This window comes from Hypanus sabinus, chromosome 5 (assembly GCF_030144855.1).
Source record: "Hypanus sabinus isolate sHypSab1 chromosome 5, sHypSab1.hap1, whole genome shotgun sequence".
In the NCBI taxonomy this organism is placed as follows: Eukaryota; Metazoa; Chordata; class Chondrichthyes; order Myliobatiformes; family Dasyatidae; genus Hypanus; species Hypanus sabinus.
In genome coordinates, this window is record NC_082710.1 from 88,369,287 (window position 1) to 88,391,952 (window position 22,666).

General features: G+C 43.1%; 1 protein-coding gene across 1 annotated transcript in view; it reads right to left on the bottom strand.

The window, feature by feature from the left end:
- Window positions 1–22,666, bottom strand: part of LOC132394766 (contactin-associated protein-like 5) — a 1,222,641-nt gene that overhangs the window by 841,320 nt on the left and 358,655 nt on the right. The gene's annotated exons all lie outside the window — the stretch shown is intronic.

A 22,666-nucleotide genomic window follows, 5' to 3' on the forward strand; every position in this document is an offset into this window, starting at 1 on the left:
GACATGGAAAGGGGGAACCCGCTGCATGGGCAACAGCCGGTTCTTCAAATCTACCCAGCCAGGCTTGCGCCCCGGAGAGGATCCAGTCCACCAGAGGTGCAAACCCATGATCCCCGGGATTGACGGCTGCCTACAATGTGGTGCCACTGCCAGTAAGTTTTCCATTGCACTTGTGCACTTGACAATAAACATGACTTTGACTTTGAAATTACCAGCATTGTTTTGCTTTTTGCCGTAAAAGTTCCAACCCTTCCACCATCAAGGAGATCTTCAAAGCCTAGTGCCTGAGGAAGGTTGCATCCTTCATTAATGTCCTTCACTATCTGGGCCATGCCCTGCTCTCATTACTACCATCAGGGAGGAGACACAAGAACCTATAAACCATGATTTAGTAACAGCTTATTCCCCTCCATCATCAGATTTCTGAACGGCCCACGAACCAATGAACACTACCTCATTATCCCATTATTTTGCACAATTTAGTCATTTTTTGTAATCTATAGATTTTTATGTCTTTGCACACGACTGCAGCTGCAATACAACAAGTTTCATGACATACTGTGTATCTGTGATGACAAACCTGATTTTGATTATGGTTCTGACTCTTAATGTAGAGCCTTCATCTGAAACATCAACTTAGACTTTTTGCTTCCACAAATGCCGACTGACAGGATGAGCTCTTCCTGCATTTGTTTTGGTGCTTCAGACTGCACCAGCTGCAATGCTCGATCCTTCAGAGCACAACAAGCCACTTGTATACAATACAATGCACCCCATGTCACTTTGTTGGAATATTTTAAGAGAGAATTTGACGATGAGTTGCACAAGACTCCAGGAAAACATTGCCAAAGAATTGTTTTAAGAAATGCCAAGTGGGGAACAAAGATGGAGCGATCGAGAGGAGGAATTCCTGAATTTACCAGCAGATGAGGAAATAGCTGCCAGAGCTGATGAAGATTATAGAGTAGCACAGAAATGGTGGAGCAGATACATATAAGAGCATAAGAAATAGGAGCAGGAGTCAGCCACTTGGCCCGTGGAGACTGCTCCACCATTCAATAAGATCATGGCTGATCTGCCCAGGGACTCATCTCCACCTACCTGTCTTTTCCACATAACCCTTAATTCCCCTACTATGCAAAAATCTGTCCAACCTTATCTTAAATATATTTACGGAGGTAGCCTCCACTGGTTCATTAGGCAGAGAATTCCACAGATTCACCAACAAAAGCAGCTCCTCCTCATATCTGTCCTAAATCTACTCCCCCAATTCTTCAGGCTTTGTCCCCTAGTTCTTAGTTTCATCTACCAGTGGAAACAACTTTCCTGCCTCTATCTTATCTATCCCTTTTCATAATTTTATATGTTTCTATAAGAACTCCTTTCATCCTTCTAAATTCCAGTGAATACAGTTCCAGGCGACTCAATCTCTTCTCATAGTCTAACCCCTCATCTCTGAAATCAACCTGGTGAACCTCCTCTGCACCTTCTCCGAAGCCAGTATACCCTTTCTCAAGTAGGGAGACCAGAACTGCATGCAGAACTCTAGATGCAGCCTCACCAGTACCCTGTACAGTTGCAGCATAATCTCCCTGCTCTTAAATTCAATCCCTCGAGCAATGAAGGTCAACATTCCATTTGCCTGCTTGATAGCCTGATGCACATGCAAACCAGCCTTTAGTGATTCATGCACAAGCACTACCAAATCCTTCTGCGCAGCAGCGTGCTGCAATCTTTTTCTACTTAAATAATAATCTGTGCTTCCATTTTTCCTTTCAAAGTGGATGACATTGCATTTACCAACATTGTACTCCATCTGCCAGACCCTTGCCCACTCACTTAACCTATCTATATCCTTCTGCAGACTCTCTGTATCCCCTGCACAGTTTTCTTTTACACTCAATTTAGTGTTGTCAGTAAACTTAACACTCAGTCCCGTCTTCCAGATCGTAAATGCATATTGTGAACAGTTGTGGTCCCAGCACTGACCTCTGCGACACACCACTTACCACTGATTGCCGTATAGAGAAACACCCATGTGTCTCAACTCTCTGCTTTCTATTGGTAAACTAATCCTCTATCCATGCTAATACATCACCCCCAGCTCTTTGCATCCTTATCTTATGGATAAGTCTTTTATGTAGCACCTTATTGAAGCCTTCTGGAAATCTAAGTAAATAAAGTCCATCTGTTCCCCTCTGTCCACTGCTCATGTTATATCCTCAAAGAACTCCAGTAAGTTTGTCAAACAGGACCTGCCTTTGCTGAATCCATGCTGCATCTGCCTGATGGATGCATTTATTTCCAGATGCCTCACTATTTCTTCTTTAATGATAACTTCAAGCATCTCCCCAACTACAGATGTTAAACTAACTGGCCTATAGTTACCTGCATTTTAAACATCCTTCTTTAAACAGTGGTGAGACATTTGCCTTCTTCCAATCTGTCAGGACCTGCCCAGAGTCCAGAGAATTCTGGTAAATTATCACCAAAGCCTCAACTATAACCCCTACCAATTTTTTCAGTACTGTGGGATGCATTCCATCAGAACTAGGGGATTTGTCTATCTTGTCTATCAAGTTTGCTCAGCACTATCTATTTAGTGATAGCTGTTGGATTGAGGTCCTCACCTCTCATTGCTTCCGTGTCATCTGTCTTTGGCATGTTAGATGTGTCCTCCACTGTGAAAGCCGACACAAAATAGTGATTCAAAGCCTCAGCCATTTCCTCATTACCCAATATCAATTCCACCTTCTTGTCCTCCAAGGGAACTACATTCACTTTGGCCATCCTTTTCTACTTTATATAATTATAGAAACTTATACTATCAATTTTTAAGCTGGCCAGCAGGAGCCATCTCTGCTCTTCAAGTCTGCTTTGAGCACACTGACTGACACATGTTCAGGGAGGCTGCAACCGATGGCGACTCTACCAGCTTAGAGGAGTACACAGCATCAGTGACCAGCTACATCAGCAAGTGCATTGATGATGTTACTCTATCCAAGACCATCACTATACACGCTAACCAGAAGCCATGGATGAGCGCAGAGGTGCGTGCGCTGCTGAGGACCCGCAACTCCGCCTTCAGATCAGGCGACAAGGCAGCTCTAACAACAGCAAGGGCCAAACTGTCCCGAGCCATCAGAGGGGCAAAGCGTGCACACGCCCAGCGAATCCACAGCCACTTCCAGGACACCGGCAACACGAGACGCATGTGGAAGGGCATCCAGGACATCACCAATGACAGGACAACATCACCTGACTCTGCAGGTGATGGCTCCCTCCCAGATACGCTGAATAACTTCTACGCCCGGTTTGAGATGGAAAATGATGTGGCGGCGAGGAAGTCCACCCCTCCTACAAATGACCAGGTGCTGTCTCTCTCCGTGGCCAACGTGAGAAGAACCCTGTGCAGGGTCAACCCACGGAAGGCCGCTGGACCAGACAACATCCCTGGTAGAGTGCTCAGAGGATGTGCAGACCAGCTAGCAGATGTTCTCACTGACATCTTCAACATCTCCCTGAGCAGCACCACCATTCCAACGTGCTTCAAGGCCACCACCATCGTCCCCGTGCTGAAGAAGTCTTCAGTGTCCTGCCTAAATGACTACCGTCCCATTGCACTTACATCCATCATCATGAAGTGTTTCGAGAGGCTCGTCATGAGGCATATCAAGACCCTGCTGCCCCCTTCACTGGACCCCCTGCAGTTTGTGTACCGCCCCAACTGCTCAACAGATGACACCATTGCCACCACCCCCCACCTGGCCCTAACCCACCTGGACAAAAAAGACACATACGTTCGGATGCTGTTCATAGACTTCAGTTCAGCATTCAACACAATCATCCCTCAGAAGTTGATTGGAAAGCTGAGCCTACTGGACCTGAACACCTCCCTCTGCAACTGGATCCTAGACTTCCTGACTGGGAGACCTCAGTCAGTCCGGATCAGGAGCAGCATCTCCAACACCATCACACTAAGCATGGGGGCTCCCCAGGGTTGCATGCTCAGTCCACTGCTGTTCACTCTGCTGACCCACGATTGTGCTGCAACACACAGCTCGAACCATATCATCAAGTTCGCTGACGACACGACCGTGGTGGGTCTCAACAGCAAGAACAAGTCAGCTTACAGAGAGGAGGTGCAGCGGCTAACAGACTGGTGCAGAGCAAACAACCTGTCTCTTAATGTGAACAAAACAAAAGAGATGGTTGTTGACTTCAGAAGGGCACGGAGTGACCACTCCCCGCTGAACATTGACGGCTCCTTGGTAGAGATCGTAAAGAGCACCAAATTTCTTGGTGTTCACCTGACGGAGAATCTCACCTGGTCCCTCAACACCAGCTCCATAGCAAAGAAAGCCCAGCAGCATCTCTACTTTTTGTGAATGCTGAGGAAAGTCCATCTCCCACCCCCCATCCTCATCACATTCTACAGGGGTTGTATTGAGAGCATCCTGAGCAGCTGCATCACTGCCTGGTTTGGAAATTGTACCATCTCGGATTACAAGACCCTGCAGCGGATAGTGAGGTCAGCTGAGAAGATCATCGGGGTCTCTCTTCCAGCCATCACGGACATTTACACTATACGCTGCATCCGCAAAGTAAACTGCATAATGAAGAACCCCACGCACCCCTCATACAATCTCTTCTCCCTTCTGCCGTCTGGGAAAAGGCTCCGAAGCATTCGGGCTCTCACGGTCAGACTATGTAACAGTTTCTTCCCCCAAGCTATCAGACTCCTTAATACCCGAAGTCTGGACTGACACCTTGCCCTATTGTCCTGTTTATTATTTATTGTAATGCCTGCACTCTTTTGTGCACTTTACGCAGTCCTGGGTAGGTCTGTAGTTAATGTAGTTTTTTCTGTGTTGTTTTTTACATAGTTCAGTCCAGTTTTTGTACTGTGTCATGTAACACCATGGTCCTGAAAAAATGTTGTTTCATTTTTACTGTGTATTGTACCAGCAGTTATGGTTGAAATGACAATAGAAGTGACTTGACTTGACTTACATTTTGTGCTAGATTATTTTCATAATCTATCTTCCCTTTCTTTATTGCTCACTCAGTGTTTCTTTGTTGCTTTTTAGTTTTCCCACTACTCTTTTTATACACACACAATTTTAGCTTGATGCCTTCCTTTAATTTCTTGGTTATCCATGGTTAACTCTCCCCACCCTTACTGTCCATGCTTTTAACTCCAAAGACTTCAAAGTTGAAATTAGCTATATTTATTATCTAAGTACCTATATTTTACCATATATTATCCTGAGATTCATTTTCTCACAGACATTTATAGCAAAACAAGAAATACAATATAATTTTACAAACAAATTATACATAAATAGACAAAGACTGACAAACAGCTAATTTTCAAATTAAGAAAAACTGTGTAAATAAGTATAATACAGAGGACATGAGGAGTCCTCGAAAGTGAATCGAAAAGTCATAAAATCAATTCCGAGAACAGATGAAAGAAGTTATCCATGCTCGTTCAAAAACATGATGTTTGTTAGGTATTAACTGTTCATGAACCTAGTGGTATGGGAACTAAGGGTTTTGTCAATGAAGGATAATAACCATTATTATAAGCACTGGTTTACCAGGATTAGAATGAAGTTGGATTAAATCAACTGCTCTGAATGAGCAGACAACATTATTAGTGTCCCCTCCCATTCTGACCATTCCCTCCTTCCCCCTTTCCATTGGGTAGAAGACATAAAGAGCAGCACACTGGCATAGAGGATGGCAAGGTAGCATAGTCACTAGCATAATGTTTTGCAGTGCCAATGATTAAAAGATTGAGGTTTAGTTTCTGCCATTGTCTGTAAGGAATATGCACATTCTCCCTAACCATATGGGTTTAATCTAGCTTTTTCCAATGTTACAAAAATGTAATTGTTACGGTTAAAGTTAAGATTAGTAAGTTGTGGTCATGATATGTTGGTGCCAGAAGCAAGACAACACTTGTGGGCTGCCATCAGCACATCTTCAGCTTGTGTTGGTGTTGACACAAATGATGTATGCAAGAGATTAATGAAGATGCTGCCTGAGTCACAGGGAGAGGATTTCCGTGCTGAATCTTTATTCGTTGTAGTGCAAGAGTATGACGGGTGATCTTATGAGGGGTATAGATTAGGTGCGCAGGCAAAGTCTTTTCCAAAGGAGTGGAGAGATTTTAAAAGGACCTGAGGGGGACTTCCTCACACAAAGGGCAGTGAGTACGTAGAACGAACTGCCAGAGCAAGTGGTCAGGTTGCAATGTTTGGAGCCATTTGGACAGGTACATGGAGGGGAGGAACTTGAAAGTTTATGGGACAAACATGGGTGTCTAGGACTATCAGGGACGATGGCATGGCCTGCTACCATATAACTCTATAACGCTATACAGGAATAGTATTGGGACAGACAGAGCCAGAGAAAGAATAACTGGCTGCACTGGGATAGCAGAGGAGGAAGGAAGAATGATCTGACAAGAGATTCCTCAGGATATAGCAGGATGAAGACTCAGTGACATATTCATAAAGATGTGTGGGTTAGTCAATTGGCCAATATAAATTGCTTCCCATAGATTGTTTCCGATAGTGGTGAATCTCACAGCAAAGGGCACTGCCTCAGAATAGAGAGACATCCATTTAGAACTGGGATGAAGAGAAATTCCTTTGGCTAGAGGTAATGAATATGTGCAATTCATTGCCACAGACAGATGCAAAGGACAAGACTCTGGGTATCTTTAAAGCGGAGGCTGATGGGTTCTTGATTAGTAAGGTTGTCAAAGGGAGATTGGTAAGGGAGAAGGCAGTATAATGGGGTTGACATCATGATAAAATGGCGGAGCAGACTCAATGGGCTGAATGGTTCTGCCCTATTGCTTAATAGTCTCATGTATTGGTGAGATCTGGTATATGGATCTGGTACAGAGAGGTTAAAATGGAATTAATGTAGGATTAATGTAAATGAATGTTTATTGGTTAGCACAGATTTGATGGGCTGAGGGGTCTGTTCTATGCTCTATGAACAGCCCTGTTCATAAGTGAACTTGTTTTAATATGGTCTAGCAGCATTTACACAATGCTTTATAGCTCTGATGCAGAGTCCCTCTAGAAAGTGAGTTTAAGAGTGAGGAAAAAGGAGGTTTCTACTTGTGCCTGAACCATTCCTTTTGCACACCAAGAGAATATCATCCTGAGGCCACTGTGGGGCTCAGATCATTATCTCCCATTCAGGAGAGCTTATCCCATATCCTTTGCTTTCTGTAACCTTGTTACTGGCACTAAGACCGATAAGGAGGATTAGTTGATTTTCCTGTGACCTTCACTGAAGAACATATTTGATTCTGTCAATGATGATATAAACAACTGCCTTTCAATTATGCTTTAATAAGACTGTGTCCAAGGCGACGTTTATCAGATTCTTGCAGAATTAGAGGAAACTAAATTGACGCAAATCGGAAGTAACAGAGTGTTTTATTTCTTCCCACGCCAGATTGGATTATTACAGAAACAGGAGGCAATTTGTTCCCTCAGTCCTAGCCCAATGTTCTTTTAGAACTACAGCTTAATTTGCCTTAGTGAATAAACATTTGCACCTCTCAGTTTTAAAGTTTCTTTCTAGCCTTCATTAGGAAGCAGAGATTCAAGTGTCCCCCACTCCTAAAAGTATTTCCTAATTTGGGTGATCATCCATGTATAATTTATGCTCATAATGTACTACAAAAAAAACCTAATTTTCATGGCATGCTCATGATAATAAACTTGACCTCTTTGAACTTGTAAGTTGATAAATAGATTTATTATTGTAACATGTACTGAGATATAATGAAAAACTTAGTTTTACATGCGATCTATATAGACCATGTCATCACAACAGTGCATTGAGGTAGTACAGGGAAAACAATATAAAATGCAGAATAAAGCATTACAGAGAAAGTGCAGCGTGAGCAGATAATAAGGTGCAAAGTTATAATGAGGTAGATTGTGACGTCAATAGTCCATCTTATTGTACTGGGGTACGATTCAATAGTTGTGGCAAAGAAGCAGGTCGTACATGCATTCAGGGTTTTGTATCTTCTATCCTGTTCCTAATGGGACACTCCAACATTTACGTGACCATGTAGATGCTTGGTATGGCAATGGTCCTGTACACAACTACAAGAAACTGCAACAAGTTCAGCACATCACAGAATCAGATTAAGGACTCTATCTACACATTTCCCTGTCTCAGCAGAGCAGCCAGCATAAGCAAAGTCACCGCCCATCATTCTCTCTTCTCCCCTCTCCCGTCTGTCAGAAAATACAAATACAAGGAAGTCTGTAGATACTGAAAATCCAAAACAAAACACTGGAGAAACTCAACAGGTCAGGCTGCATCAATGGAAAAGAGTAAACAGTCAAATTCTTGGGCTGAGACCCCACTTCAGGAGTGAAACCACAGACCAGCAGACTCAAGGATAACTTTTATCCCATTATTATCAGACTCTCAAATGCAAATATATAAACTCCTTATCTCCATAAACTCCTTATCTCCCATCTACCTCATCATGGCCATAGCAAATTGCATTTGAAATCAGAAGTTTACATACACATAGGTTGAAGTTATTAAAACTCATTGTTTAACCACGCCACAGATTTCATATTAGCAAGCTATAGTTTTGTCACGACGTTGAGGATATCTACTTTGTGCATGATGTGAGTAATTTTTCCAATAATTGATTACAGATTGATTATTTCACTTTTAATCAACTATGTCACAATTCCAGTGGGTTAGAAGTTTACAAACAAAATCAAAAGAAACCAGCCAAGACCTCAGAAAAATAAAATTGTGGACCTCCTCAAGTCTGGTTCATTCTTGGGAGCAATTTCCAAACACCTGAAGGTACCACGTTCATCTGTACAAACAATAGTATGCAAGTATAAAACACCACGGGACCACGCAGCCATCGTTCCGCTCAGGAAGAAGACACATTCTGTCTCCTAGAGGTGAACGTACTATTGCACGAAAAGTGCAAATCAATCCCAGAACAGCAGCAAAGGACCTGGTGAAGATGCTGGAGGAAACAGGTAGACAAGTATCTATATCCACAGTAAAACGAGTCCTGTATCAACATAACCTGAAAGGCTGCACAGCAAGGAAGAAGCCACTGTTCCAAAACCGCCATAAAAAAGCCAATCTACAGTTTGCAAGTGCACATGGGGACAAAGATCTTACTTTTTCAAGAAATGTCCTCTGGTCTGATGAAACAAAAATTGAACTGTTTGGCCATAATGACCATCATTATGTTTGGAGGAAAAAGGGTGAGGCTTGCAAGCTGAAGAGCACCATCCCAACTGTGAAGCATGGGGGTGGCAGCATCATGTTGTGGGGGTGCTTTGCTGCAGAAGGGACTGGTGCACTTCACAAAATAGATGGCACCATGAAGAACAAAAATTATGTGGATATATTGAAGCAACATCTCAAAACATCAGCCAGGAAGTTAAAGCTCGGTCGCAAATGGGTCTTCCAAATGGACAAAGACCCCAAGCATACCTCCAAAGTTGTGGCAAAATTGCTTAAGGCCAATAAAGTCAAGGTATTGGAGTGGCCATCGCAAAGCCCTGACCTCAACCTGATAGAAAATTTGTGGGTAGAACTGAAAAAGCATGTGCGAGCAAGGAGGCCTACAAACCTGACTCAGTTACATCAGTTCTGTCTGGAGGAATGGAACAAAATTACAGCAACTTATTGTGAGAAGCTTGTGGAAGGCTACCCAAAATGTTTGACCCAAGTTAAACCATTTAAAGGCAATGCTACCAAATACTAACAAAGTGTGTGTAAACTTATAACCCACCTGGAATGTGATGTAAGGAATAAAAACTGAAATAAATCATTTTCTCTACTATTATTCTGACATTTCACATTCTTAAGATAAAGTAGTGATCCTAGCTGACCTAATACAGGGAACGTTTTCTAGGATTAAATGTCAGGAATTGTGGAAAACTGAGTATTTGGTTAAGGTGTATGTAAACTTCTGACTTCAACTGTATTTATCGATCTGCCCTTTCTCTATAAATATAACACTGTATTCTACATTGAATAAACTGCCTGAACTGTGTCTTAGTACTTAGAATATAGAAGAGTACTGCACAAAAATCTTTGGCCCACAATGTTGTGCTGATCTTTTAACCTTCTCTAGGGTCCATCTAATACTTTACTCTCCATAGACCTCCATTTTTACTTCATCCATTTGCCTGTCTAAAAGTTTCTTAAGTGTGAAATATCTTAAACAGCAGCATTTCTACTTCCTTGGGAGTCTGCAGAGATTTGGCATAATGTCTGAAACTTTGCCAAACGTCCATAGATGTGCAGTGGAGAGCGTATTGACTGGCTACATCATGGCCTGGTATGAAAACACCAATGCCTTTGAACAGAAAATCCTACAAAAGTTAGTGGATTTGGAACAGTACATCATGGGTAAAGCTATCTCAACCAATGAGCATATCTACATGAAACACTGTCATAGGAGAGCATTATCCATCATCAGAGATCCCCACCACCAAGGCCATGCTCTTTCCTCACTGCTGCCAGCAGATGGAAAGTACAAGAGCTCAGGACTCACACCACACAGTTCAGTAACAGTTACTACCCCACAACCATCAGGCTCTTGAACAAAATGGGATAACTACACTCACTTGCCCATCTGCTGAGATGATCCCACAACAAATGATTTTACTTTAGGACCCTTGATTTTGTTATCTTATGCTGTCATTATTTATTGCTATTTACTTATATTTGCACTTACACAGTTTGTTGTTTTCTGCACTCTGGTTGATTTTTCATTGATCCTGTTACAGTTACTATTCTATAGATTTGCTGAGTATGCCCACAGGAAAATGAATCTCTGGGTGGTATATGGTAACATATAGGTACTTTGATAATAAAATTTACTTTGAACTTTGAGATGTCTCTAATGTAACTGTCTCACCATCACCCCTGACAGCACCTAACACTCCGTGTAAACAAAAAACTTACCTCTGGCATCCCCCCCCAATACTTCCCTCCAATTTCATTACAATTATGCTCTCTCATATTAGCCATTTCCACCCTGGGAAAAAGTCTCTGGCCATCCGCTATATCTATGCCTCTTACAATTTTGTACACCTCTAACAGATCACCTCTCATTCTTCTTTACTCCAAAGACAAAGCCATAACTCACTCAATCTCTCCTTATAACACATGCTCTCTAATCCAGGCAACATCCTGGTAAATTTCCTCTGCACCATCTCTAAAGCTTCCACATCCCTCCCAAAATGAGGGGGCCACAAATAAACACAATGTTCCAAGTGTAGTCTAAGCAGGGTGTTTTAGAGTTGCAACATTACCTCATGGCTCTTGAACTTATCCACTGACTAATGAATGCCAACACTCCATATGGCTTCTTCATTATGCTATCCCTAACATGGCAAATATGGAGCAACCGATGGACAGACACCTGTTCCTCTACACTGCTAAAAATCCTACCATTAACAGACCAAATGACAATAATAAACCAAATTCCAATTCCTACTCTCATTTTCGAAGTTTCTATGATCTTAGTCACTAAGCAACATAAAGAAAATTGTTCAGAAGCTTCAAACAAGAATACACAGAAAAAAATAAATAATTCAATTACATTAAGTATATATATGAACATTAAACAGTTAGATCAAAAAAAGTGTAAAACAGAAGTAATTGATAAAAAAGTGAGGTAGTATTCATGAGTTTAATTAGGAATCGGATGGTAGGGCGAAGAAGCTGTTTTTGAATTGCTGAGTGAGTGCCTTCAGGCTTCTGTACCTCCTTCCTGACGGTAACAATGAGAAATGGGCATGTTCTGGATGATGGTTAATAATGGACACCACCTTTCTGGAGCACCACTCCTTAATCTATATTTAGATTAAGAAATTAAACTAATCTCTTTAAAATCTCTTTATTCTTCCTCTGTTTGATTGATGATGGGGAAATTGGTGAAGGGGAATTCTACAATGCCATTTCGAATTGAGGAAACCAGCCTTCTCAGTGATGAAAAGTTCAGCTGGAGCTTATGAAGTTCAGGTTTAATTGTCTTTCAGCCACACATGCAACCAAATTTAACAAGGTGCAAAATACAATGCCAACAGTCATACATAGCATAAGGCACACATTGTATAAGATAGCAGTAAATGTACTGTACAGTCATACAGAAAAAAGATAGCCCACTTCCCTGAGTTAATGAATGTTGTCAACAAAAGCAAGCCCACAGCAGTCAAATGCAATCCAGCTTGCCTTCCACTAAGCAAACACTGGAAGGCAGCACCAACACCGGCGTGGATACCGTGCTACACTACCTCCGGGCACCAACCCCAATGCCTTTCTCCCAGGTGGCTACAACAGGTGACACCGCAACATGAGGCCTATTCCTCACTTCAACCAGAGCCGTGCAGCTCCCCTGCCATTGGTATCGTCAATAAATTAGCGAACCAGACTTCCAGACTTACAGCATTCCACATTTTCAATGTCCAACAGGGTCCTGCGATCACAAGAAAAATGACTAAGAGAGGCACACTGCACACTGCCCTCACATACTGACTCCAAGGCCTTATACCAGGTAGCACGCAGCAATGTGGTCTGCACCAAATCTGTCATCGAGGAAATCGCTGATGTGGTAGTAATTGAAGTTCTTAGCATCCAACAAACATAAAAATGACATTTTAAAAAGGCAGTAACACCTTTAGTTGACCCCATAAAGGCTGCAGCATTCAAACATATCGCCATCTTATCAGAAGAAACATTCCAGAGCACAATGATATCCTAGGCAGCCAATTAAAAGTGCCACGCTAAGTTTAATAGAGGAAAACCATATTCTTAATGAATGAGCCGGTATTCTACTGAATAAGTGTGCATGTTGTAACATTATATTGCAGTTGTACAAGACATCAGTGAGACCGCACGTGGAGCACTGTGCACAGTTTTGGTTGCCCCATTAGAGGGAGGAGGTCATTAAGCTGGAAAGTATGCAGAGAAGATTTCCAAGAATTTTGCCAATACTCAACGGCCTGAGATGTCGGGCAGGCTAGGAATTTACTCTTTGGAACTTTGGAAACACGGGGTCGATGTCATAGAGGCATATAAAATCATGACGGGTAGAGAAAGCACACTGTTTTTCTCACAGGGAAATGGGAACCTGCATTCTTCATCACCACACCTTCAATCTCTTAACATAACAAGTAGATCAGCCATCCACAAGACATTTGGTCCTGTTTTATAGGCAAGAGGACAGTAAGCTGGAAAGAGTGAAAGGATGATTTATGAGTGAGTTATCAGGACTGGGGGACCAGAGGGAAAGGGAGAGGTTGGGCAAGCCTTTATTCAGTAGAATGTAGCAGACTGAACAGCTGACATAACAAAAGAATATGAAGTCATCAGGGGCATAGAGAGGGAAAATGCATAGTCTTATTTCCCGGAGAAATCAAACCAAAAATAAGAGGGCATAGATTTAAAGTGATGGTGTATTGATTTAAAAGGGGCCTGAAGGGCAATAAAGTCATGCAGAGGGTGGTAAACATAAGAAAGGAGCTGCTAGATAAAGTATTTAAGATTGCTACGAGACGCTCCTAACTGCTCCAGTTTCTGGGTTTCGACACACTAATTCCTTGGAGTACAGGCAGCTGGAGCATCCCCTTTCATGGTTCAGGCCTGTCCCACTAATTGGCTAGTATGTTTTCATGCCAAGAATTGAGTATTTAAAGAGCACCTGAACAGACCCTCAGAGCTCAGTCATAAGCCTAACTGGAGATATCATCTCGTGCTTTGTTTTTGCTCCGTTCTTGTTGCAGCTTTATACCGTGTCTCCATCCTTGTTTTTGGATACTCCAGCATTCAGGTCCTAACCATCTTAGTCAAGATCTCTCGTCACAGAGACAAGTACACTGACAGCATTCAAAAGGCTTTTCAATGAGGATCTCACGTGGTCTGTATATACCAGCTGTGTGGTGAAAAAGGCACAGCAGCACCTCCTTCACCTCAGATGGTTGAAGAAGTTTGGTATGGACCCCCAAATCTTAAGAACTTTCCATAGGGGCAAAAGTAAGGTGCCTGGCATGGGAACTGTACTTCTCTCAATTGCAGGACTCTGCAGAGAGTGGTGCGGACAGCACAGCGCACCTGTAGATTTGAACTTCCCACAATTCAGGACATTTACAAAGACAGGTGTGCAGAAAGGGCCCGAAGGATCATTGGGGACCTGAGTCACCCCAACCACAAACTGTTCTAGCTGCTACCATCCGGGAAACAGTACCACAGCATAAAAGACAGGACCAACAGGCTCCAGGACAGCTTCTTCCACCAGGCCATCAGACTGATTAGTTCTTGCTGACACAACTGTATTTCTATGTTATATTGACTATCCTATTTTACATATAATTTATTATAAATTACTATAAATTCCACACTTAGACAAAAACATAACATAAAGATTTTTGCTCCTCATGTACATGAAGGATGTAAGTAAGAAAGTCAATTTAATTCAATTCAATAGAAAAGGTTTAGAAGAATATGGGCCAAACTGAGGAAAATGGGAGTAGCTTAGGTGGGCACCTTGATTAGCATGGCAAGTTGTGCTGAAGGGCTTTGTTTTCATATCACATTATACATGTATATCTGAAAAACTTTTGGCATCCTCTTTTTTATTTGCTATCTTTCCTTCATATTTCATCTTTTCTCTCCTTATGGTTTTTTAGTTGCCTTCTGCTGGTTTTTAAAAGCTTCCCAGTCCTCTAATTTCTCATTACTTTTGGCTATATTATGGTGATGGCATCTTGTGAGACCATGGATCTGGGAAGTCTCCAGGGCGCAGGCCTGGCCAAGGTTGTATGGAAGATTGGCATTTGCCCATGCAGCAAGTCTCCCCTCTCCATGCTACCAATGTTGTCCAAGGGAAGGGCAAGGGCCGGTACAGCTTGGCATTAGTGTTGTCGCAGGAGTTGCCAGAATGAGGTTGAAGACAACGTCAGACTGCCTTAGGGGCTCCAGCTCCGGGTTTGTCCTCAGGGTTTATTCCCGAAGCCTTTCCCATGAGTGGGTATGGCCACAAGGCAGCGGAGGTTTGAAATCAGAGTTTTCCCTCTCTTAGCTGGACTACCTTCCCAGGCTGATGAGCTCCACCTACCTGAAGCACTGGTTTTAAGGCACTAGGACTTGCCTTCGCCCCTTCTCCTGTCAGTAGAAACAGTTCTACTGGGCATAGAGGCTAAGCCATACGAGAAAGCCAGGAGTGGGATGTGGTTGTCAGCGGCTATTTGAGCTGCATACTGTGAGGAGCACTTTTAGGTAATGGGAGCTTGTCCCCACTACCACTCCTCAGCTTGACAACCGTAGGATATTATACACCCTCTTTTTTGCTTTTTTACTGTTTTTGACTTCCCTTGTTGGCCACAGTTGCCTCATCTTCACTTTAGAATACTTCATCTTTGGGATGTATTTATCCTCCGCCTTATGAATTGTCCTCCAAACTCCAACCATTGTTGTTCTGCTATCATCACTGCTAGAGTCTTCTTCCAATCAAGGTTAGCTAGCTCCATTCTCAAGTCTCCACAATTTCCTTTATTACACTCTAATACAGTTACACCTGACTTTAACCTCCCTGTCAAACTGTAGGGTGAATTCTATCATGTTGTAATCAATGTCTCCTAACGGGATGTTTCTGATTGTGTCCATGATATCTTGAAGTGGGAAGGAGAACAGCCAGAGGTTGTGGTACATATTGGTACCAACGATACAGGTAGGAAAAGGGAGGAGGTTCTGAAAAAAGAATACAGGGAGTTAGGAAAGAAGTTGAGAAGCAGGAGAGCAAAGGTAGTAATCTCTGGGTTACTGCCTGTGCCACACAACAGTGAGTATAGGAATAGAATGAGGTGGAGGATAAATGTGGCTGAGGGATTGGAGCAGGAGGCAGGGATTCGGATTTCTGGATCATTGGGACCTCTTTGGGGGCAGGTGTGACCTGTACAAAAAGTACGGGTTGCACTTGAATCCCAGGGGGACCAGTAACCTGGTGGGGAGGTTTGCTATGGCTATTGGGGGGAGTTTAAACTAGAATTGCTGGGGGGCGGGTGGGAACCAAACTGAGTGACAGAGGAAAGGGAGGTTGGCTCACAAATAGAGAAAGTTTGGAGACAGTACAAAAGGGATAGATAAAAGTGATAGCGAAGGGACGCGCTAAGTTCGATGGTTTGAGATGTGTCTATTTTAATGCAAGGAGTATCATGAATAAAGTGGATGAGCTTAGAGCGTGGATCAGCACTTGGAGCTATGATGTTTTGGCCATTACAGAGACTTGGATGGTGTAGGGGCAGGAATGGCTACTTTAAGTGCCAGGCTTTAGATGCTTCAGAAAGGATAGGGAGAGAGGCAAAAGAGGTAGGGGCATGGCACTGCTAATCAGAGACAATGTCAGGGCTGCAAAAAAGGAGGAAGTCATGGAGGGGTTGCCTACAGAGTCTCTGTGTTAGGAGGTTAGGAATAGGAAGGGGTTAATAAATCTACTGGGTGTTTTTTATGGACCAGCCAATATTAACAGGGACATCGAGGAGCAGATAGGGAGACAGATTCTGGAAAGGAGTAATAATAACAATGTTGTTGTGGTGGGAGATTTTAATTAGCCAAATATTGATTGGCATCTCCCTAGAGTTAGGGGTTTTGATGGGGTAGAGTTTGCTAGGTGTGTTCTGGAAGGTTTCTTGACACAATATGTAGAAAAGCCTACAAGAGGAGAGGCTGTAATTGATCTGGTATTGGGAAATGAACCTGGTCAGGTGTCAGGTCTCTCAGTGGGAGAGCATTTTGGAGATAGTGATTATAATTTTATCTCCTTTACCATAGCATTGGAGAGGGATAGGAACAGACAAGTTAGGGAAACATTTAATTAGAGTAAGGGGAACTATGAGGCTATCAGGCAGGAACTTGGAAGCATAAATTGGAAATAGATGTTCTCAGGGAAACATACCGAAGAAATATGGCAAACATTCAGGAATATTTGTGTAGAGCTCTGTATAGGTACGTTCCAATGAGACCGGGAAATTATGGTAGGGTACAGGAACTGTGGTGTAAAAAGGCTGTAATAAATCTAGTCAAGAAGAAAAGAACAGCTTACAGAAAATTCAGAGAGCTAGGTAATGTTAGAGATCTAGAAGATTATAAGGCTACTAGGAAGGAGCTTAAGAAGGAAATTAGGAGAGCCAGAAGAGGCCATGAGAAAGCCTTGGTGGACAGGATTAAGGAAAATCCCAAGGCATTCTGCAAGTATGTGAAGAGCAAGAAGTCAAGATACGAGAGAATAGGACCAATCAAGTGTGACAATGGAAAAGTGTGTATGGAACCGGAGGAAATAGTGGAGATACTTAATAAATACTTTGCTTCAGTATTCACTATGGAAAAGGATCTTGGCGATTGTAGGGATGACTTACAGCGTACTGAAAAGCTTGAGAATGTAGATATTAAGAAAGAGGATGTGCTGGAGGTTTTGGAAAGCATCAATTTGGATAAGTCACTGGGACCAGACGGGATGTACCCCACGCTACTGTGGGAAGTGAGGGAGGAGATTGCTGTGCCTCTGGCAATGATCTCTGCATCATCAATAAGGACGGGAGAGGTTCCGGAGGATTGGTTGGTAAGTTAAAGGAGAAGATCCTGAGAGGCAGGATTTCTGAACATTTGTAGAGGCATAATATGATTAGGAATAGTCAACATGGCTTTGTCAAAGGCAGGTTGTGCCTTATGAGCCTGATTGAATTTTTTGAGCATGTGGCAGGAGATGTAGTGTATATGGATTCCAGCAAGGCATTTGCTGAAAGCCATTGCAAGGCTTATTGAGAAGCTAAGGAGGCATGGGATCCAAGAGGACATTGCTTTGTGGATCTACAACTGGCTTGCCCAAAGAAGGCAAAAAGTGGTTGTAGACTGGTCATATTCTGCATGGAGGCCAGTGACCAGTGGTGTGCCTCAGGGATCTGATATGGGACTCCTACTCTTCGTGATTTTTATAAATGACCGGGATGAGGAAGTGGAGGGTTTGGATAATAAATATGCTGATGACACAAAGGTTGGATGTGTTGTGAATATTGTGGAGGGCTGTCAGAGTTTACAACGGGACATTGATAGGATGCAAAACTGCACTGAGAAGTGGCAGATGGAGTTTAATCCAGATAAGAGTGAGGTGGTTCATTTTGGTAGGTCAAATATGATGTCAGAATATAGTATTAATGATAAGACTCTTGGCAATGTGGAAAATCAGAGGGATCTTGGGGTCCGAGTCCATAGGACACTCAAAGCTACTACGCAGGTTGACTTTGTGGTTAAGAAGGATACTGTGCATTGGCCTTCATCAATTGTGGGATTAATTTTAAGAGGTGAGACGTAATGTTGCAGCTATATAGCACCAAGGTCAGACCCCACTTGGAGTACTGTGCTCAATTCTGGTCGCCTCACTACAGGAAGGACGTGGACACCATGGAAAGGGTGTAGAGGAGATTTACAAGGATATTGCCTGGATTAGGGAGCATGCCTCATGAGAATAGATTGAGTGAACTTGGCCTGTTCTCCTTGGAGCAACGGAGGATGAGAGGAGACTTGATAGAGGTTTACAAGATAATCAGAGGCAATGATCGTGTGGATAGTCAGAGGCTTTTCCCCAGGGCTGTATTGGCTAGCATGAGAGGGCATAGTTTTAAGGTGCTTGGAAGCAGTTACAGAGTAGATGTCAGGGGTATGGTTTTTACACAGAGTGTGCTGAGTGCGTGGAATGGGCTGCCAGTGGTGGTGGTAGAAGTAGAAACGATAGGGTCTTTTAAGAGACTCCAGGATGGCTACATGGAGCTTAGAAAAATAGAGGGTTATGGGTAAAGCCTAGGTAGTTCTAAGGTAGGGACATGTCTGGCACAGCTTGGTGGGCCAAAGGGCCTGTCTTGTGCTTTATGCTTTCTATGTTTCTATGGTTCCTTTATCTTAAGCTCCCTAATTAAAGCTGGTTCATTACATAACACCATCCAGAATTTCCTTTTCCCTAATGGGCTGAACCACAACCTGCTGTAAAAAACTATCTGATAGGCATTCTACGAATTACCTCTCTTGGGATCTGGCACAAATCTGATTTTCCCAATCTACTTGCATTATGAAATCCCCACGTCACTATCATAACGTTGTCCTTTTTACATGCCTTTTCTATCACCCTTTGTAATTTGTATCTCACAGTCTGTCAGCTGTTTGGAGGCCTGGGTATAACATTCATCAGGGTTTTTAAACCTTGCAGTTTCTTAACTCTATCTACAAGGATTCTGTATGTTCTGACTTCAGCTTAGCTGCCTGTCCTTTTGATACAATGTGTATCCCTGCTATTAACCTCCCAACTATGATCTTCTTTCAGCCACATCTGAGTAATGCCCACAACATCATACCTGTCAATCACTAACTGCCTTATTCCGTATATTACAAGCATTCAAATATAACATCTCCAGTTCTATATTCATCACTCTTTTCGAATTTGCCCCTATGTAATTCTTCAACTCATCCAACTAACTGCAATTTTTCCCTTTAATCTCTCTGTCCTTCATTACAATTTCACTACACACTGCATCTACCTGTATACCAACTACCTCATCTTCAGCCCTGCCACTCCAGTTTCCATCCCCCTGCCTAACTAATAGCTCTAGCCAACCTGTCTACAAGGATATTGGTCTCTTTCAGGTTCAGGTGTAACCCATCCTTTTTGTACAGGTCGTACCCTCCTCAGGAAATATTCCAATGATCCTTGCCCCTGCACCAATTCCTCAACCATGCATTACTCTGGCAAATCCTAATCTTGCCCTCACTGATGCATGGGATGGGCAGTAATCCAAGTATTATTACCCTGGAGGTCCTGCTTTTCAGCTTTCTACCTAACTCCCTATATTCTCTCTACAGGACCTCTTTCCTCGTCCTACCTATGTTGCAGATACCAATGTAACACAACTTCTGACTATTCACTCTTCCCGTGTAATGAGAGTCCTTGATGAAGATGGATTGGAAGCAAATGCTGGAGTTTCCAAGGCAGGGATCGAGACACTGAGCACAAAACAAACACTAGACAAAATCACTGGTAGGCGTACGATTGAGCACTGAACCCATTAAATACTCAATTCAGAATCAGAATCAGACTTTAATAGCCAAGTACCTGTGCACATACAAGGAACTTACTTCCAGCAGATGTTGTCTCTCTGCTCATAACAATAATAATGATAAATATAAATGAAAATATAGATTATACATACAAGTAGTGCAATCCAAGTAATAGTTAGCCGACAGTTAACCGGCAGTTAACTGTTCAGCAAAGTGACCGCAGTAGGGAAAAAAATTCTCCAGTGCCTATTAGTCTTAGTCTGGAGGGATCTGAAGCGCGTACCAGACAGAAGCAGTTCAAACAGTCTGTGCGCAGGATGGAAGGAGTCCTTTATGATGTTCCCCGACCTCTTCTTCAACCTGGAAGAGTACAGGTCCACAATAGAGGGCAGGGAGGCTCCAATGATGCACTCGGCAGTCCTCACTGTGCGCTGTAGTCTGGTTCTATCCTGCTTGGTGGCGGCTCCAAACCACACAGTGATGGAGGTGCACAGGACAGACTCAATGACTGCAGTGTAGAACTGCAGCAGCAATTCCTGAGGCAGACCATATTTCCTCAAGAGCCACAGGAAGTACATCCACTGCTGGGCCTTCTTCAGGATGGAGCTGATGTTCTGCTCCCACTTCAGATCCTGAGAGATGGTGGTTCCCAGGAACCCGAAGTTCTCCACGGTGGACACAAGGCTGCCGAGGACTGTGAGGGGGGACATAATGAGGGGATGTCTCCTGAAATCCACTATCATCACCTTTGCCTTGAGCGTGTTCAGCTCCAGATTGTTCCGACTGCACCAGAGCGCCAGTTGGTCCACCTGCTGTCGATATGCAGACTCATCACTGTTCTGGATGAGTCCGATGACGGTGGTGTCGTCTGCAAACTTCACATAGGGGTTGGAGGAGGTGCAGTCATTGGTGTAGAGGGAGAACAGCAGGCACCTAATTCTAGAATTCTAGGCACCTAACCCATGATTATCAATTAACGGGAACATCCTAAGCCCTTAAAGAGGGCTCTCTGTGCTCTGGAGAGTTAGAGCGTTGAAATCTCAAAAGCCGGCATAGCTGGAAGCAAACACGAGGAAATCTGCAGATGCTGGAAATACAAACAACAACACACACAAAATGCTGGTGGAACACAGCAGGCCAGGCAGCATCTATAAGGAGAATCTCTGTCGACATTTCAGGCCGAGACCCTTCGTCAGGACTCGAAGCATCTCATAACAGCTCCTTTAGAATGCTGTAGACCAAATCTGAGATATTGCTGACCCTGGCACCTGAGAGGCAAAATACCACCTGGGTGTCTTTTCGACATCCACAGAATCTCCTGTCTGCTCCTCTAACTATATAGTCGCCTATCACGATTGCATTATTCTTCTCTCCAATTGCATTCTGAGCCACAGATCCCATCTTAGTGCCATGGACCTGAAGACTGTGGTTCCCGCCTATTATGTCATCCCCCTCAACAGTATCCAAAATGGTATACTTATTATTGAGGGAAAGGGCCAAGGAGATACACTGCACTGGCCTGTCTGTTTCCCGACAATCATCCAGGTACCTGCCTCTTGCAACTTATGTGAATACCTCCCTGTAGCTCCTATCTATCGTTCATCCTCGTTCTCCCATAACAGCTGTCATCGAACTGCAGCTCTAGTTCCTTAACAAGGTTTATAAGAAGCTGCAACTTGATGTACTTCATGCAGATGTATTTATCAGGGAGATTGGCTGTTTCACACCAAGAGCAAACCATTAACTCAGCACCCATTATCAGCACGCTAGCCATGTACTGATGACAGAAGAGAGGAGAAAAAACTTACTGGAAACTTGTTTAGAACCTCTCTGTCTGATCTCGCGAAAGACTTCTATGCCAACACTGATCTACTCCAAAAGTGGCTGCTCCACTTACACCTCCCTTCTTTTCATGGGCTCAAATAAAACTTACTCCCGTTCAGACCTGTCCTTTTCAAATGGCTCCCGCTTAACAATGATGTCTCTCTCTCAGTCTCTACTTCAAATCATAACTCACTCCTGTTGAGACCTGTTCTTTTTCAATGGCTCCCACTTTACAGTGATGTCTCTCTCTCACTCGATACTTCAAATCATGATTCACTTCCATTAAGACTTGCTCTTTTCAAATAGCTCTTGCTTCTTACTTGCTTCTTACAACACCTGCTTCTTACTCACTACTTCAAATTAAGTTGTTACGCTGGCATTGGAGACATTCCAGAGGAGATTCACGAGGATGATTCCAGGAAGGAAGGCGTTAACATATGATAAGCACTTTATAGCTCTGGGCCTGTACTTGCTCAAGTTTAGAACAGGAGTTACTAATCTGTTTTATGCCATGGAACTCTACCATTAACCAGGGGGTCTATGGACCCAGGTTGGGAACCCCCGGTTTAGAAGAATGATGGGGGAGACCTATCGAATAAAGAAAGGCCCAGATAGAGTGGATGTGGAGAGGATATTTCCTATAGTGGATGAGTCTAGGACCAGAAGGAGCAGCCTTAGATTAGAAGAATGGCCATTTTGA